General features: G+C 44.5%; 1 protein-coding gene across 7 annotated transcripts in view; it reads left to right on the top strand.

The window, feature by feature from the left end:
- Positions 1 to 19,811, top strand: part of MAP2K5 (mitogen-activated protein kinase kinase 5) — a 141,443-nt gene that overhangs the window by 118,315 nt on the left and 3,317 nt on the right. The window lies entirely within an intron of this gene.

Here is a 19,811-nt window from a genome sequence, read left to right as displayed (position 1 = left end):
TGAAGTTAATGGGCATTTTACTGTTACCTTCATCGTGGCCAAAGCTTCACTTGTGATTTGGGGAGTTAATGCAGAACTTTAACAGCCAGTATCAAGTTTCAATCAAAACCATTTTGACGCTTAATACACATTTTTTTCAGTTTGTATGTCCAGGGATTACAGCTTAATGTAGGTCACTCTTTGGCGTCATTTGCCAGTCTTAACCTTTCGAAATCTGAAGATTGAAAACAGAGGATACAGTCAAAAGAGAGCATTTTTAATGAAACGCAGGAGGTACTGTTTTCACTTATATTCATGTAAAATGAAATTAGATTGGCTACAGAAGATTGAGGTACTATGTGGCTTTGGTCTGTCCGTAGAAGGGCTCTCAGCGTTGGAATCTGAGCTCAGAGAACACTTCTTTTGCTTGCGACTGTCATTTTCTCAGTAAGGCAGTAATAGGGTACCTGCTCCCAGGCTGGTACCTTGTGGTGTGCATTTAGTGCAGAGTGCCGTTTTGACTGGTTTTAGGCAATAGAAAAATACTATCTCAAACAATTATTACAAATATTCACAGTAACTTACACTGTAGAGGAGAGTTGTAGTCCCCTCTGACTCACATCAAATAGCTTTGATTTTTAAATGTTTCATTACTTTTATTCATGTGCTGTGTTTCCTGTAACTTGGAGGTTTATGTAAAATCATCATGATTTGTTTTCATCATGATTTATTTGTGTGTTAAATATCTAGGAATAATTTTAGCAGATTTTAACAAGCTACGGACACGTTTGCATCATTTCAGTTCTTGTTTATGTGCTGCGAACTGCAAGTAGAATAAACAAGTGTTTCTGTTGCAGCTATTCTCTAGTTAAAGGCTAATCTCTGAAGACGCCCTGGGGCAGATATCTCACAATCCAGACTAGTCTCAATTTAGATCCTGGTTAGTAAAGTATTTTGCTGTGAATCTAATTTTAAGGATATTAACTTCAATAGATCTACCTTCGAAGTTAGGCACCTACTTTAAATACCTTGGTAAGATGAGGCCTTGAAGTTTATCGGAGCCCCTCCACTCGTACGAAAGGCTCACACTGCCTTATTTTGTCTTTTTTATTAACTTTTGATGGCTGGAAAATTCTTGCAGTTAGTCACATCTGAGAAAACTTGGAACAGGTTCTAGAGATGTAGACACATTTACCTTGTGCACTATTATGCTATGGCTGGATAGCTTAGCTATTAAAACAACGGAATAGGGTTTCATAAAACCTATATCTGTTTGTAAATGCATGTTTCAGTGATGCAATAGGCCTGCCACTTATAAATAAAACATCTGCAGATTGCACATACCCCCATAAGTATATATGTATGTTTGTAAGCAATAACACCACTCCAGGGTGTAGAGTCATAAAAACGAGGCCAAAGGGTGAGTGCCTGCAGTACCAGGGAAGTGCACAGATTTATCTTTACAACTACGTGCCCTGGAGTGTGCTAGTCCCCTTTTAAGGAGGTATTTTGTAAAATAATTTTAAAATTATAGCAGCTCAGGAAATAAAAATAAAAAAAAAAAGCCTTCCTACTTTTTAAACAAAATCTTTTGTTTAATGCATTTTTTTTCCCCTCATGTTACTTCCTATTCAATTATAAATGAACTTGCAACAAGAAGTACTAAAGCATGAGGCAGACTGCTGCTGAAATAAAGAAGTGACCCCGTCCTTGCCTGCGACGTGGCTGACCCTCGCAACCTGCCTGAAATTCCCTGCTCCAGCCTGGTGGGCTTAGAGGACCCTGTGCTCTTCTGTCACAGACTTGCTCTTAGCTCAGTCCTTGTGCGCCAGGCAAGCCCTTCCCATTCCTGCACTTACCCAGTGCTGTCAAGGAGCACTTTATTTATAAAACTCATATGCATGTATACATTAGCATATATATGCCCGCACACATAATACGTCTATATACACACAGCCTATCTCTACATACATAGACATATGTGTGTGTAAATTACCATACTTTTTTGGAAGACAGGGCCAAAACAAAAGCTGTTAAATATCCTCTGAATTCTGGAATTGCTCACCGCAGTTATCTTTTCTAACTTCACGGCATCCGTTTCTGAAACCCTTGGTGTGATTCTGGGGGGTGTCTCCGTGTTAACTCTCAGAGTGGGCAGAGGGGTGCAGATACCGTCAGTGGAATCCTGGACTCGTCGAGGTCAGCTTACCGGTGATTTAAAACGAGAGCAGGGTTTCACCTTGTTCATTGCGTTGGTTTGGGTTTTATTTTTTATTTGGAAGGAAGGTACTAGCAAGGATGAAAGGTGTAACACGTAATCATCGTTAGCTTCAAACAAAACAGCGGAGTGCAGGCTTCCTCCCCTATGGACATTAACCGTACTGGAAGTCACTATCTGGTAACCAATTTAGTATAATTAAAGACTGAAAGCAAAATGAAGGAAGCGGAACATCAGTCTTTTTCTACTCTCCTGATAATCGGTGAATTGTTAAATGCATTTTAAGAGTCGACTAACAATACCTGGAGTGCCAGATTGGCAACTCCACTGAAGTCAGGGGTTACAGCAGGGATGGATTTACGCTGTCTATCATGTCAGGAAGCCCTTTTTTACAAAAGTCGCTATGCACATTTTGACAGAAAATAGGGCCAAAGCCAAGGCTGTATGAAATTCCTGTATAAAGTCAGGCTTTCTAGTACCATAGATATTCTTGTGCAAGCGAACACCAGATTTCCGTATCAGGTTCCTGTATTTACACTCGGTTGCTGTGGCCTTTCTTCCGTATAGCCACCCACAAAACAAGATGAAACATCAGCTTCTCTATGTCGTAATCATAATCAATGATGAAATTGTTTCAAAGTATTTCAAATTAACAGACTTCTTCCACAGAAGTGAAAAAAAAGTAATTTCGCCGAGCAATGGGCAGATTGTCCAACCTGGGAAAGGAACGGTCTTTATAATTTCACTGGTGGATGTTCTGAACCTTGTGCTTACAGTGTCTGCTCTTTTGTCTGCGGTTTGTTCCCTCTCAAGAAGAGAAAGGCACACAGTCGATTGAGTTGAACATACTCCTCTTTCAACACCAGGGAAGTCTGCACATCTTCTTAGCATATTCCTCTGTCTCTCTTCTCTCCACTCCCAACAAGAAAAGGAAAATCCTAACGAGTCTTCTGTATAAAGATTAGATTTTTATTTTTTTTTTTCCTCCTGTGAACTTTCTGCTTTCATTGAAAACGTGGAGTTTGGCATCACAAGCCTGGCTCCCAGGGAAATGCAGACATAACGTGTATATTTAGCGATTGTGACGTGGCGGTGTGGGTAAGGTTTAAACTCCTGCTTGTGCCGCGTCGATGGGTGGGCATCTGCGGGCTGGTTTGTCTCAGGAAGCTGTAGATCTGGCTGTATTTACGGTATTTTTCAGAAGCTTTCCATTCTAAGCTCTATTTAATGGAATCTATGCATAGTAAGTAATCAGGTCAGAGAGAAGCAACATCCCCTGTTTGAGATCAATCGCTGGCTAATACTTTATCTAGGCCACTTTATTATCTCATGCTGATTCCATTCCCATTCTCCTCCTCCTTTGTAGCATGCACTTCAGCTGTGGTAAAAGTACGTATCGCATACATATTAAAAACATATACCCATTCTATCTGTATGTAAATGTGTGAGACACAGCTGGATATTGCAGGAGTTTGATTTACTAATAGTTATTATCTGTTCTAGCTGTTCAGAGGCAAAGAGAGTTTCAGAAAACAAGCTAGCGCAGAAATTGCCTTTATGATATCACTATCCTGCTTTGGTAATTGTTTAAAATCTCTTCTTTAGCTGGAAGCTTGGCCTTTTATTTTGCAGATTGTATGCACTTTCCAGAAAGCCAGCAGAATTGTTGAAGTCTTTTGTTGAGTTTTTTTGTTAGTACAGCATTGAACTCTACCATGCTACATATGGCTATTTAAACGAAAGTGATTTGCTTAAAGAAACTGTATCTGAAACACCAGAAGTCAAGCGTGTAGCAGTATTTCCCATGGATGCAAAGTCGTCCAGTCTTTAAGATGCTGCTTGGATTTCTCAGGGAAAGTATTGAGCAGGGAGAGGCAAAGCTTTTGGCCAAGGATATAGTCACCTTCGGCACTCGATTACTTTTGCACAGATCTAATAGTTTTTGTTCAAGTCTACAAACTGTAGACACAACTTCTAGCTTTTCTCCTTTTTTTTTAAATTTAAATTACTGATGCTTTTTATGTTGGTGTTTTCTTAATTTAGAAGATTGTATGATAAATTGTACATCATCTGTGTCAAAACTACTGACCTGCTAGAAAACATGTTCTTTGTTTTGTTTTGTTGTTTTGGTTTTTTTTATTTTAATGCCTAATGCAATTTTGAAATGTCCCATTCCTATGCATTCAGCAGTCCCTCTCTCCATTTCAGGAATGGCGTTTAGACCGGGCACGCTGATCTCATTGGCTACAATGGGCATTTGTTCAGATAGATCATTTGTTTGTATATTTAAATGTGTCAAGATATTACAGATTCTCAAAAACGAATTCTGCCTGGCTGTTCCCCCATCTCCAACAAGTACAGGAAGTTAAAAATGTTTCCTTAAAACACGTTTTAAATATGTTTTAAAAACATTTTAAAACATAAAAAAAAAGCTTTAAAAAAGCTTTTAAGTAGCTCTATTTTAAGTAGCTATATTCCAGAGGATCTGGACAGTTGCACTTCTTGCTAGGTAGAGCTAAACTTGTTTGCAGCTCGTTGTGTTAAACCGTTGTTTGTAGCTCTTCGGAAATACTTCTATGGTTTAAACAAACAACTGGATGATCAGCATCATCCTACCTGGATTTTCATATAAACCTTCAGAAGAAAGCCAATAAAATACCGCCACTTATGTTTGTCAATAAAAGGGATTTCCCCCAGCAGCTAATTTGGCTTTGCATTATAGCAGTGGCATCATGGACTGAGTAGCTGAGATTGCTGCGCGGGTTGGGTTTTTTGATGGTGTTAACTTTTGAGAAAGACCAGAGGGCTCTCTGCACTTTGCTTTGCACTAACACCTCCCATAAATCTTTTGAAGACGGCTTTTACAGGTGAATGTTTTCTATCTGCATCTATCTAGATCTTCATGCATCATTGCTGGATCCCAGTGAGCCAAGATTTTTTCCTCTTTGTCTACTTACAAGCATTGGGTTGTTTTTTTTTTTCCTGAGCCAGTGCAGGATCTCCTACCAGTGATGATTTGTCCAGCGTAAAATTATCCGTGCTTGAACCTGTGATGGATAGCTTTGTTTGCAAACATTTAGACTCTCCTCTGTCGCAATGATCCCAGTTATTCACCCCATGACAAGCAGAAATTCTGACAGACAGACACCGAAACGCATGCCAGATGTGAAGGAAAGGACGCTCTGATTTCCCAAGGAAAAAAGCACAGAGCCAAGTATTTTAGCTGTTGTAAATGTGATAAATATTAATCTGTATCTGCAATTTATCAGTTCAGACATACAGTGGACAAGGAGTGCTGGATCAAATCCTGGATACGTTGGAGGCAATGTCAAAATTTATATCGACTTAATCGATGCTGGGATTTCACCCTAGGGCTCAGGATGTTCTTGTGTTCATCATCTTTCTTGGTCGGGGTAGCTCAGGAGTTGGAGGACAAAAGAGAAATGTGATTTTTCAGGTGGCTGCGTTGCTCAACTTATTCCCTGCTCAGATGAAACGTGGAAAGGTGGGTTATGGAGCTTTCCCCCTCTCTCTTCCCTTCTCTCTCTCTCAAAAAAAAAAGCTGTCTCTGGCCTTAGGGGTATGATTTGCTCTTCTTTGTCACTTGAGAAATCAAAATGGAGAAGTATATTATATGTGTCACTAAATCCAGCAGTTACAGAAGACTAAGATTGTGACAAGGTTAACTTGTGAGCATTAGAGTTTTTAAGGTGTTCTGTTTATTCACTGTCTTCTGCCATCCCATTCCTCATGCAACTGCTGACTTTTTACAGGAAATGTGAACATCTGACTTTCTCTTTCTAACATGCCCTAAAGCTGCACAATATACTAGCACTTTCCAGCGAAATGCGAAAAGAAATAACTTGAGTTGGCTCCAAGAAGTATTGAAAATCTAAGGAAATTGGACACAAACAAATTGGCAGCAGCTTAGAGTGATACAGTTAATATTTTTGGTTACTTGAGTCTCTTGGGCTTTGCCATTTAATTTGAGCAAATGTTTCATTTGGCACTTCTGGTTGTTCTGAGTTCTCCAGACACAGAGACAAATATTTACATCTCACTCATTTTGGTAGCAGAATTGCAAATCTTTCGATTACACTACATTTGTCTTGTTGCTATTTTTATGTCGGCTGTCTTCCCTACATACTTATTTAAAATAAATCCAAAAAAACATCTGTTAACAGTTCCAAAATAAGAGCTGTATCTTTAATTCCCAGAATATCGTCCTTCCTGTTCATTCCGAATTCATCAAGGAATTTGCTCTAACAGGGGACGGTTGAAATCTACGTATAATATTTATTTGTCTGATGAAACTGGAATTTTAAATTGCTTCAAACGCACTGCATGGATTAAAATTGCTGGCATTTGTGTAGTCCCAGCTACTTGTGGGTCTGTATCCTGATTAGCACCTCAAGACGCTCCTGCAGTATTAAATAAGAGTAATAATTGCCTATGAATAAGCGGAGTATAAAGCAGGCGATACAGATATGCCTTCTTAGTGACCTGTGTGCATTATGCCTCAAATCCCTTAATCAGATTTGTGCCGGTTGATTCTTGCATCCGCAGATATTCAGCTGGAGGATCAGGGCCTAAAGTAGTAAAAAATCAATTAATACTACTTTCTAATTTGTGTGGTTGACAAAAACGCATATAAATAGGGGACATTTTTCTACTTAAGAGGGCCGCACTGAAAGATTTTTAATTGGATTTTCATTGTGATTGACAGCATTTGATTATGACAGTAACTTTATTTGGCTGGACTGTTATAGCCCTCTTGTTCAGGGTTTTGTTTTTTGTGGGTTTTTTGGTTTTTTTTTTTCCATCAAAGCTCTTTTTTATCCGCTGAATCCCCAGCGGAGCAGCAGTGCCTGTGAAAGAGCCTTTTAGCACCTTTGTTGCAGCCATCCCTGGTGATGATTGGACCCAGCTGGTAGTAGATAAGAAAATGTGCCTTTCACAAAGAGGTTGCATCTCCCGTCTCCTCCGTTTCAATAATTTTAAGAGCCCCAGAAACCTGTTGAGGATTAGAAGTAGCTTTAGATGTGAAATGAGTGTTAAGTATTAGTAATCGGGAGATTAGGGCCCCGGGGACAATGGGAGATAAACAACTGCAATTAAGGCAAATCTGCCAGAGTAAACAAAATTTAGCAGAAACAGATGCCCTAACCATTTTGGGGGATTGATTGGAGGGCACCGAGGAATCGATTTTTGTCTTGTTTACACTTCCAAACCCCTGTGATAAAACTGGGAGGCTAAATATTTCATACAGCCTGATTTTAGTTAATTTTTTTCCAGCTCCTCACAGTAGGTCTGCTCTCTTCTAACAGTGACCAGGCCCGAGTTTATTCAGCATTCACAGGGAGCAGCTAATTGTCTATGAAGGGCCCCTGTGTTTAAATGGGCTTGACAGGAATTTAAATTTTGTTTCAATCAACCTCTGTGCTCACAGCCTGCTCCAGTTTCTAATTTTTAAATTAAAGATGATTTTTTTTTTTTTTTTTTGAGCTGCGGCCTCTCCTCCGGCGCCGGCTGCGCGCGCTCCCACCCACGGCAGCTGCCGCAGCACGGGAATGCGCAGGTTTATTAAGGCCGTAATAGCAAAGCACGACGAGCCGCAGCCGTGGAAAAGTTCATTGTCCCATAAATGTGCATCTGCCTGTTCGGATTTAATGGGAGATGCTGGGGTAAACGCTCAGCGGGTGTAAATCAGGATGGCTCCGCCAGCGTCCACCCGCGCGGCTGGAGAGAGCCGGGCTTTCCACCAGGGAAGGGCTCCTGGTAGGAACGATGGCATTAAAATACAAGTCTGAGAATGGAAATGGTTCTCGTGGCCTCAGTCGTTTGTTCAGTGACCTTGTGAGAGATTCAAAGGAATTTATTTTTTTTTTCCCCAAGCCAACCAGTGGTGATGTATCTTGCCACCTTCTCTGTGTCTTCAGCAGCGCTGCACAGTTATTCGGATGTCGTTTCATACCTGTGCTTTTTCTGCTCCTGACACAGGGTGATTTGACAATATGTTCATGCTTGATCATTTAATACTTGCTTTATTTAGTCTCTTTACTAAACCTGGCAAACAAGGAGATGTTATTTTGCACTCGATGCAGACGGTGTGTAGGCATGTAAGGCGATGTGATCATATGGAGTACTTTTAAAAACAACTTGTTCATTTGCAGAAACTTCATCACGAAAATGCTAGCGAAGTGCGGGCTGTTTAATTCTCCCTTTTTGCTTCCAGCCAGATCATTTTCCGGGGTGTTTTGGTTTTGTTAATCGTTGTTATTTGTGTGTGTGTGTGTGCGTGCACATGCACACATGTCTATGCACACAGCATTTTCTACTCCGAGGTTTGGGTGAAAAACATTTAGGAGACTGTTTCAGTTTACTCCGGCTTACTGATTTATTTTTCTTTCCTGTCAGTAGAAACCAGTTTCTCAAAACTTGGAGAATTTTCTCCACCCTTTTTCCCCAGTCCAGGGGAACGCTTAGTCCCTGTTTGAAGGAAATACCGTGTCAGGTCTTAATGTCTGACTAGCTCTGGCGTCAATGAAACCACTCCTGTGCTCGGGGTAAGGCATGAGCTGAAGGCACTTCTGCAGGTGCATCACCATTAACATTAGAGTTCAGGTCAGGTGTGAATCTCCTGCTCTGTCAGAGCTTACCACTCTTTCATTCTTATCACAAACAGGCCTTGAAGCCCATGAATTGAATCGATTTCAAATGAAACCAAACCAGAAGATGTGCTCCAGGCACACACCTAATGAGCTGCAGCTACTAAATGGGTGCTGTGTCCACAGACCAGACCGGAGCTGGTCAAAAGTAAAACCTCTTCCATCCCTGAAACATTGCACCAACCGTTTCACTCTGCGGATCCGCTTCTGTTGTCGACAGCTTGCTAATGTTGACATACTCTATCAGCCTTGGGCCACTCTCTCTATTCCTCTTCTACAGCTCTTCTTAACCTCAGCGGCACTTGCAAAAGCACACTCCAATTATACTTCGCTTGCCTTAGTTTTTTTTAAGAGTCATCACAAAAAAAAAAAAACAACCTTTGCTGGGAGTTAGCTCATTTTGGTAGCTAAGCACCAAGAGGCATGCCAAGTACAGTTATCGGTTTAACAGCAAATATCAAAAGCAAAACGGCTGGGGAAAGAATGATCTGCAGATGGGCAAATAGACTCCTCTGTGCCACAGCCAAAACCAAAACTCTGTAGTAAATTCAAGACTAGTGTATGCCACAGAAAGAGAACAGCGAAAATCGGACCCATCCACGTATGCACCCACACACCCCCTGGGGTCCTGCAATAGGAGGGGATTGAGTTGTTTGAGGTTGGGCCCACGCTACAGAGGTCAGAGGAGCTGCACCGATTCCTGCTAATCCGACCTGAAGAAAAATTCCCTCTTGACCCTGAGCCTGATGATGCCAGGCCAGCCTGGACACATCGGTCCGGTGCACAAGGGGTCTCTGAGGACTGTTTTTAGGGCCACCAGCACATCGTTTGGCTATGGCCAATGTCCGAAGCTTCAGAGGAAGGTTACAAAAAGGATTTTAATCATAACAGAAGGATCTGTACTGCTGTTTAAAAATGGAAATTCAGGTGTGATGTGTGGACAGTTCCTCTTCAGGTTAAGGTCTTCAGGTTTATGTTAAGCTGTCTTCGTCCATCCATCACGCTTGGGGACTGCCGTTATTTAAAGACAAATTCTGTAAATTGCAGAAGAATTTTGGTGCCTCAAAACTACTAAACTAAAATCACTTGCAATTAACTTTATCTTATAAAAAGTAAAAGTGCATTGGTAAAAGTTAATCTACAAATAATACAGAAATAATAAATAAATAATACAGAAAAAAAAAGAGAAAAAACACCACCAGAAGGACTCCTTCTCAGAAAAAGGTATAAACAAAAAATATAGCTCAAAGACTTCACCACTTAGTAGCATTATCCATTTGTCTTTGCTTGATACATCTTGTATCATCTTTTCACTCTCTTAAATATCATCAGAGGGATAAAATCATTAGTGTGCTAATCTAGATAGCCATTGCTCTAACACTGACCCAGGCTAATCTGCCTTTGCAATTTCAAGAACTATGTTTGACTCCGCTGAAAGTAACCTTAAATTGTAGTCTTGTAAGAATTCCAGAGCTGTATCCTTCACTCCTTCTCCTAATGAGGTTATGACCAAATGCTCATTATAATTGCTTTAGACTCCTTTTAATTTTCAAGCTTATTAATCATAAGAAGAGTTATTTAAAATTGCATAAATTAATCTTAGATTAAAAGCCCATCAAAGCCTCGAAACAATTAAGAATAAGTAGGATTTCCCTGGGGCAGCAAGTTTTATTTTAATAGTGTAGTCAGGTGGATATCAGAACATTGAAGTATGGTAGTGATTAATGTATGCAAAATTTAAATGAGAGTTTTTAAATGGCAAATCTAAATCACATATTGACCTAACTGTAGGCTTTAACTGCATTGTCTGTCATATATTTAAACTGTTTAGTAATCAACATTTTAATTACAGTGTATGTTAGGGAGGCTGTGCAACAAACAAAACTCACCCCTTTCCCGCCGCTCTGCCTGGACGTGTTTAGCAGGCGGGGGCTGTGCTCCTAGCTCTGCAGAATAAGGGATGAGGAGAGAGAGCAGAAACTTCAAGGAGACTAATGATACTTGGTTTTGCTTAGGGATGTGTTCTTGTCCCTGCTCCATCGACGCTCACAAAACACCACCGATCGATGCGGCTTTCTGGCCCTCTTTGCTACCTCCACCGTTCTCTAGACAAATCGATCCTTTCTGCTCGCTGAGCTGGCAGAAGCTACAGGTGATGTCCTCATGGGGGTGGGAAGTTCTGTGAAAAACGCTACCCTCTGGGTGCTTTTTGTCTATCTGACTCTTGCAGTCCCTGTGCCCTCAGCCTGCCTGTGCCACCCGCAGCTTTGCAGGCTCCTGCAGATCTCTTGAAGCACTGTGTCTTTGGCCCCTGCTCTGGGCGATTTCACTCTGGCAGCCAGCTGAGAAGAGGCTCTCAGGGATGCTGAGTTCCTCACCAAGCACAGCGAGAGGCAGTCCTTGCCCTGAATAGTTGCTATTCTGAGGATAGGAGCTGGGAGAGAGAACTGGGCCAGTAAACACTTGGTCCCAGATCAAACACAGCCATGCAAGTACGTAGGAAAAGCTGGTACTTTATGGCTAAACTTGCTGTGATTTGACATGTGCAGTCTCATCACTGCAGGTGCTGCATGGAAGAGACAAGGAGGCTTCATTTCTGGAGGAGAGTGTCTATCAAAGCAAGGTCTGACCTTGCTGGCGCTTTGGGACGCTGGGGACGTGCTTTCTGGACACGCGTGCTGAGCCTCCCAGTCACTGCTCTTTCGAGCACTTTAGGCACTTGCCCGTTTCTTTAAAGGGTTACTTCCTGTGGTCAAAACACATCCTAAAATTGAAAAAGTAAAACAAGAGCTGCAACGGCCAGATCACACTTACATAGTGTCTTGCAAGCTCTTTTCACCCGTGTATATACTGTGTGTCTCCATGGATCAATGCCATGGTCTGAAGCCTTCAGACTTTTTTACCCCACTCAAGCCTTAGAAGCGAACGATGGAGGGGGAAGCCTGCCGCACGGAGCAGCCCCGGAGGAGGACTCTGACACCTTCTGTGCCTGTGAATTAACAATGTTTTGGGAGTCGGCGATAGAGTATTGGCCTGAGGATTCCTCGCTGCTATTCCTGGCTGTGGGAGCAGAAATCGGCCTTGTGGATAGCTAGCACAGATAATTAGAACACCATTTAGTTTGGCTTGTCCTTGGAGGCAGGAGCTCTAGATGTAAAATCCTCCGCTACTGGAGGCAGTGGTAGAGTGATGAAATTTTACATGCGCTGAGGTCACTAGAGGGGGACACAGGGTCAGTCCGGGGTGGTTTTGGCTACTCAAGTACTTCATGTCTCCAGGTGTCCTGGGAAGATAGTACAGCTCCAGAGCTGAGGTTTGTATTTGTCGTTTTGGAGGTCCGACTTGTGTTCCCACTAAACATGTGAATGGGCAAGAATTTCCCCTCTAGTATGTGCCCTCAGTTAATTACAAGAGCTGTAAATAGCATAGACGCATCGGTAGCAGTGGGAGAACTGGCTGGGGTGATAGTTGTGGTGGGCTGTGTTACAGCCAAGTTCTTATTTTCCAGAATTGCAGGGCTTGCGCTCCTTCAGCCAACTGGGGATGAGTCGCCAGCCAGGCTTTTCTGATTTAACGCTTGCAGTGTGGCCATCTGATCAAGCCTGCCTGGGAACAAAGAGAGCACCTCCAGTGGAGGGAGCCGTGAGACATCCCAGCGGATCGAGGAGCATAGGAAGTGTCGTGATTCGGTCACGTTTTACACTGAGTTACTGCAGACACAGGCTGGAGTTCCGCCGAGGAGCTCTCGGACGTGGTGATGTGGGGTGGAAATGGGTGCAGATGCCAACAGACGGGTCCCAGGTGTCCTGCGGGCAGCGATGGGGCTGTGCAGAGCTGGCTCAGAGGATGCTCTTCCGAGGTCTCAGCTCCTACTGCCAGGAAACCCTTACCAGTGGCATCAGGGATTGGGGAATGGCAGGGAAGGGGAGCAGGTTTCCAGTTTTCAGTTTATTTTTAAAAGGTGCCCCAGTGCTCAGAGTGCCACGTTTTGTGCAGGAGAAGCTCTGTGTCGGTGCATCTGGTGCACCACAGGGACATTCAGTGCTGCAAAGCAGTGACGTGCCATTTCTAATATTGCCTAATAAAAACCGCTGCATTGTCTCCTGCTTCCCCCCTTTAAAAAATGGCATGAAAATTGCATGTTAAGCGGAGAGTGAGCTTCCCTTAAAGCAGCCTGTAGCCATCAGTAATATTTATTTTCTCTATTTGTTTTAAGCCTGTGAAGACTGTGGTTTCCTCCATACTGTCCTGATGGAGCCCTGACCAGCAAGCGTGCAATGCCCCTAGCCCTAATGTGCCATTAATGATAGGTTAATGTACAGTATAATGTTTTTTGGACTATGGGTTCATTACACTTCTGAGTGCAAGGTCCTTCTGCAGAGTGCCCAAGGTCCCATTGCATTATATCATGCAATAAAAATACCCTTTTCATATCACACGCTAATAAACTGTATTTGAAATGCTATCTAAGGGCACTGCCATCGTCTTGATAGTCTGTGTCTGCAACAGTTGGGATCTTTTTATTATGGTTTTTGTTATGCTGAATTCAAATTTTTAAATTAAATGCATAATTTGTCCATGCTTCTTTGTAATAAATGGAGCACAGTCCTTTAGCTGCACTGTCTGGGAGGATTCCTGTAAAAGAGAACATTAAAAGGACGGCACTGTTGCAGCCAACAGCAATGCTGCTTATTTCCTAATGTATCTTGTATAAGCGTGAGGTCTTTTATTGTCATTTCTAATTTGCTAGGTGGGGTGGTTACGTTTGGGTGTCACGTAGTCGTTAACATGAGACCTTGGTCCCTCTAATGGCATCCCTCCTCCTCTTCTGGGGTTTGCGTTAAGATCTGTCTTTGCAGCTGGCCCCGGGCTGCAGGGATGATGGGCTCTCAGCGTGTCGACAGGCAGCCCCCGGGTGTTTGCGGCCGTGGCCGTAGACCATGCTGGCTCTGCCCATTCTCCTACCCGCAGGATGGGAGCAGCAGTAGTGCTCCACCAGACCTAGTGAGCAGTGTGGCACATGGCACCTTGACGACATGGCCAGCGCTGGACTTGGCCATGCAGGATTGACAGTCAGGGCTCGGCTTTTCTTGTCAGGGAGGAGAAAAGAGGAAGAGAGGGCAGTGCCCCAAGAGCTCGCTGCTGCTTTTGCAGCCACCAAAGCAGTAGAAGGTGCCGAGGTGGTGCCATGGGGGCACCTGGCCGTGATCCTGGCAGTAAGCGCAGACCCTTGGCTGCAGCGTGGGCACTGCTCATCTCCCCGTGCAATCTGCTGCTCAGGCCACAGCCACGTCCCAGATCAAGGGTAGGTGGGATGGTGTTCCCAGGTTTCTTCCCCTTAACCTTCATGTCCTCCTGCAGCGATGCAGCTCTCCATGCTGGCTCAGGTGCCCCTGGACACTTCCTACCAGGGCAGTGCAGTGAGTTAGCACCGACCCTGGCATGTCCTCCAGGAGAACTCAGAGTAGGTCATTCAGCTCTCCTCAGTTAACCTCTCACCGTTCACAAAAGATATGGAGATGATGATGTGCGTTGGATCTGTATGCACCATCATAAAAATAGCAGTATCATTGAGCACCATTTGGAATTAAGGTTTGTGTCCGTGTCCTCCCTGTGTCCCTCATGTCCTCTGCCCCAGGAAACTCCACCCTGTCAGTTTTTTTCAGATTTACAAGGAAATTCGTGACTGACCGGTATTTTCTGGTCAGTACTTTGTCACCATCCTGGCTAAGGCCTATTTCATGGACCCTTTAAACCAGTCTCACAACAAACACTCACTTGTTTTGTGCCTGGAAAGTCCTCTGAAATCACAGGAGCGTTGCTTAAGGGATGTTATTTATTGTCTGCCTGTCCTTTGGCAGTGTTTAGGAGCCTCAGCGCTGGTCTAAACCTCCTTGGTGCTATCCAAACACAAGCGTTTTATAGTCAGCGGCAGAGGAACCTATTTATGGGATAGACTCTTGTGAAGCTTTGATTTTCCCTGGACTTGCGTGTGAGAGGCAGCGTAAACCGTTACGTATTTATTAGACGAAATAGCTGAAAGGATTCAGGCAGCCCAGATTTGAGGCCGTGGGTGATGCACGGGTCTTGTATTAGGGCTGCGTCCCAGGGGGGACTTTCATCTCCGCGGGACAGTTCACCCTCACTCCTACCAGCGATGCCGGCGAGCAGACCTGGAGCAGAGCTGCTTGTGGGCACCTGGTGCTGGAAAAAGCCCGTGGGTCTGCAGGCCCGCCAGGAACGCGATGTAAAGTCTGTTGCAATAAGCTCTGGGTGGGTTATTATCAGAAACGAAGATTCCTCAGGCCACAGGAGAAGGCCATGAAAGCAAATTGCTGAATTTTAAGGATAGGTAAAATTACGGAACTTTTACCCTTGAATAATGGCAATTTAATTGACTGGGCTAAATGATTGATGGTTTGTGAGCAATGAGTTCGAATTACCAAGGCTGTGTGTTCAGGGGGCCACTGCCCTTTTAATTTCATGTCAGATATTTAAATCATTTACATCACCCTCTGCGAGGCGCTCCCCTTTGAAAGAGTTAACCTGTCTGGTGGGACACTGCAACTTGAGAAATGTACCCTTTATCAAGAGAACGAGATCAGACAAGTTCATTTAAAAAGCCTGGTTTGTCATTGTTTATCTAATTTTCGGAGTTGACACACAAAATTAGGCTGGCTGACACTCACTCTGGGGCTGTCCCTGGCCCCGTCCTGCCTGACCTTTTCGGCTCCAAGCTGCTGCGCGCTGGTCGGCGGATGGTTCCCGTTGCCTGCAGAATTGGCCGTGTGTCCTGCCGAGCCGTGGAAAGGGGTAAGGCAGGCATGGGCAGTGGTTTGGTGTTGCCTTCTCGATGTGTTTTCTGCTGCTTGGGTCTGCTGGATGTACTGATTGCCGCATATTTTTAAGGCTGAGTATTTAAGAATTGGCGAGGAGGCGGTTCCTGCTTTGTGATGAGCGCGTGTACAAGTCTAAGCAAACATGAAGTGCGCGGGGATGGGATCAGCTCTGTCATGGGGATGTCCTGCGATACCTTTGGGCTCTTCTCAGGAGCATCCCTTTCCTTGGGGGCGTGCTTCCCTCCCCAATGACGCCTGTCAGTGTTGCGGTGAGCTCTCGCACGTTACTGAGACTCAGATGTTGGCTGGAACATCACTGGTAGGGCATGAACAGTCTCCATTATAGTGATTTTACTAAGGAAGGTTTAACATCAGTCTCTTATTTGCTAATTTAGAGCGGACATAGGTGTCAGTGTTAAAAAAAAGCTGTGCTTTCTGCTGATATTGGTGTGCATTTGGAGCGGGAGACCCGGGTACAGCTCAGCGCCCCGACTGCCCAGCGGCATCTGAGTGCAGGGCTGGGGGCGCCTTGCTCCGGGCTGGAAGCCAGCGAGCTTCCCCACGTCAAAAAAAAAAAGGATGGATGGCTGCTGCAAAAAAAAGGTATGCACGCCACACCAAGCAGAGAGGGAGAAACCAGCCGCGGCAACGGAAAATGCATTTCAAGCTTCCACACGTTTAGCTTTCTCCAGTGTTACCTTGCAAAGCAAAATAAATCTATATGGGAATATTTAAGTACAGCAGGTTGCTTGTGTTTGCTTTAGAACATATTGCTCGCTGTTGAAGTCAGGGCTGGGATTTTAATTGTGGCTGAGACACTCAGTGACCAGAATTTCTTAATAGGGTCCAAGCTGTTGTGACTCGTTGGCTTTTTTTTATTCTTTCTTGAGGTGACAGTTTATCCCAGCCCTGCAGCGTGGGCATGCCCTAGACCTGGAGGGTGCAGCTGCGTTTTTCCTTTAGCAGTTTTGATTTTTACCTGTTTTTTGTTCTTTTCCCTTCCTCCTTCCTTCCTTCCTTCCTTCCTTCCCTGTCCAACCTCCCTGCCTGTCCTCTCCACTCTCCCTTCCAAAGACATCTCCAGTTTAAGGCACAGGTTTCTGAGGTGTGCGTGGTTTGGACCGCAGGCATTAATGGTTGCAGTACTCTGGATGCCTGAAAAGGGGGGAATGGGGGACCAGGAGCTGAATAGTGGCAAAATGCAGAGAACCCGTCAGGGTGACCTTGTGAAGCAGTTGCTAAGAGCAGAGGAGACTGCTGCTGGTGCAAACGCAGTGGTTGGAGACTTTAGATGAAGTCTTCAGTGTTTTGCATGAGACGTTTCTGGATGCTAAGGCAACTGCAAGTCCCTCTTACATAGTTCGTCCTGCATTTTCACTTCAGATGTTGGTGTAAGCAAGCCAAGGGCAAGTTTGATGGACTTACGCGTTATCCACAATTCTGTATTGCTCTGATGTATTTTTTTATTGCAGTTGCAGGCGAGATGCTGCTGAGCGAGGGATGATCTAGTGAGGTCAGGTATTAGAAGCAGCAAAGTGGTTTTGGTGTAGACTTCAGCGCAGGCCATCCATGGACATTGTACATCCTTGGGCCACCTGTGACCTCCTGGCTCTCGGTACCCGACCTGAACATGCCATGGGCTGTCCACCAAGATGTGCAAAGAAAGACAGGTCCCACTGACACTGTAGTCTTAGCTTTGGTGGAGATCTTTGCTCTCCCATTCCCTATTCAAAAACAAACAAACAAAAACCCCAAAATACAAACCAGAACAAAAAAAACAACTACCAGATTCTGAAAAACACCTTCTAGTAAAAACATCCCTTCAGCCTGCGAAAAATCCTCCCTAGAGCAGTATAGTCTAAAAACATGGGAAATCTAGAGAGTTTCTAAAGAAGAAGAAGAAAAAAATTCTAAGGAGTTTCAAGTTAAACTTATTCCTAGGGAGAAAAGTGAGGGTGTAAAACCCCAGGCTTCAGTGGAATAATCTCACAAAACAAAGCCAATAGGGTGAACAGCATGGCTAGCTGGCGTTTCAGCCTTGCATAGCCTGCAATTTCCCTTTGCATGTTGTGAGTAGCTTAAATGCAAGGATATACTGGGTGTGAGATGTCTTCCTCTGCGGGGAGTCTCTCCATCGTAAAGGAGATTCATGGGAGAAGCGGACTGGCTTTAATAGCCGTTTTTTAATTGCCCCAATGCATCTGCTCTTCCTTGTCTGTGGGCTCTTGATTGTTTTTCCCTGGTTCTCACTATTGTCCTTGACTGTTGTTTTGTTTAAGAGGCGAAACAGCTCCTTCCAGGCTATCTTGCTTATAGTAAGTATTTACGTTATTCTTGCACCTTTTGCACCCAAAACCACTGAAGTGCTGGGCAAAACACGCCTGCACTGATTCTCACAGCACTCCCGTGAGAGAATGGAATCATTTATTCCCTTTTTAACCGTGAGGCTGAGGGAGATTAAGCAGCTTTGTGAAGGTCGTGTTGGAAAGTATGTGGCAGCCTGGGGAGAAACTCCAGGACCCTGCCTCTGGGTTCCCAGTTGTGCCCTCTCCTGAGTTGTTTTCATAGGTAGGAACCAGGTAAACCCAGGAATATTTCAGATTGAATTTGTTTAGTAAAACAGTGAAACCCAAACATACATGGGGTGTTCGGAGTAGGAGATAAAAAAAAAAGAAGAGGGTGCTGTCTTTCTTTGGTGTCGTTCCTGATGTTAGACATTCCAGACCAAAGCTAAAGATTTTTAGTAGCCAGGTGTTAGAAGGAAAAATACATTGTCCATAAGCTCAGTGCCACAAGCATCTGTGTACTTAAGTGCATCATTTTAAGAGCATCCATCTCCTCTTGGTAGGATTGAACTGTCTGCCGCTGTCCTCAGAGCTCTGGAATGGACTCTGGTACCTCTGAATATGTTCTTCGTTCTTGGTGGACCATTTTCCAAGCAGCGACTGAGTGTGAGCACACAGCATCTGCCTGGATGGGAAATTCAGGGTGCTCTGACAAATTTAAAGTTGCTGTCTACAGCTAAGAATGGCTGAAAAGAAGCAATTTACTTCAAAAAATTGAATATTGGGGGAAAACATCTATTCCTGTAGCAGTTACAAAGAGCAAACTCGGAAAGGTCGATTGCAATGGCAGGTAGCAGCTGCCCACAATTTCAAAGGCCTGGAGATAAAATTAAGGGCTTGCAGCCTGAGCCTGGTGGGAAGCGCTGACAAATCTGAGAAGGGAAAGCAAGTTCTTTGAACCGACCTTGCTTTGGAAACCTGTAGTGGCATGAGAGTCGCGCTGCGGCCTCCAGTTTGCAGGAGTGGTGTGATCTCGCATCTGCGGACTTTGGCATCTCAGCAGTCGTGTTCCGTGGGACGGGCTCATCCACACGTGTGGCTTTCACACAAAAGGAGTTGTACGTAGGAAAACTCATGAGCTTTCTTCAGGCTGCAACTGTGCCGTTTCTGTTGTGGCTTCACCCTAGTCACTGCGTTGTCTTTTAGATTCTGTAGACTTTTGGCGTGGTTTCCCCCCGCCCCGTTTCGAATTGGAGTTATAGACTGAGCAGGCTGAAGCTTTCCTTGGGGGAAAAGGCAGGGCAGCCATCGGGTGAGAGCCTGCAGTGCGAAGGTAAGGTGTTCCCAAAGGCTGGGTGTTGTGTGCACCCGCTAATTAAAGAAATCCAAGGAGTGACCAACCAGGTCAGGCTGGTAAAGGAGAGGAAACCCAGGAGCGCAGCTTCCCCCTGCCCGGGCTGAAATACCGAGGGTTGCTGCGATAGACATTGCAGGGCAGTGAATGAACGCTGGAGAGGAAACACGGGGGTATGACCCGTCCTGGTGCGTCCTGCACACCCAGTCACCACCACCGTGCTCTGCCTGCCGTGTAGTCCTTGCGCTCGCAGGTCGTAACAGACCTCGCTGCATCATGGGTTTTGCTCCCGCGGTTATGCCAGCGGCTGTTGAAATTATTCATATACTCACTGATGATCAGCAGTGAGGTTTGTTGGGAGGTGACTGGGATATGGTTGTTGGAATTAAATTATCTTCTTTCCACCGAGGCCCGGCCATGCTTGCAGCGTGGTTCACGGCATAAAGCTGTGTGGTCTCTTCCACTCTG

Source organism: Rissa tridactyla, chromosome 9, assembly GCF_028500815.1.
Source record: "Rissa tridactyla isolate bRisTri1 chromosome 9, bRisTri1.patW.cur.20221130, whole genome shotgun sequence".
In the NCBI taxonomy this organism is placed as follows: domain Eukaryota; kingdom Metazoa; phylum Chordata; class Aves; order Charadriiformes; family Laridae; genus Rissa; species Rissa tridactyla.
The sequence above is the reverse complement of the archived record's forward strand: the minus strand, read 5'-3'. Positions and strand labels throughout refer to the sequence as shown.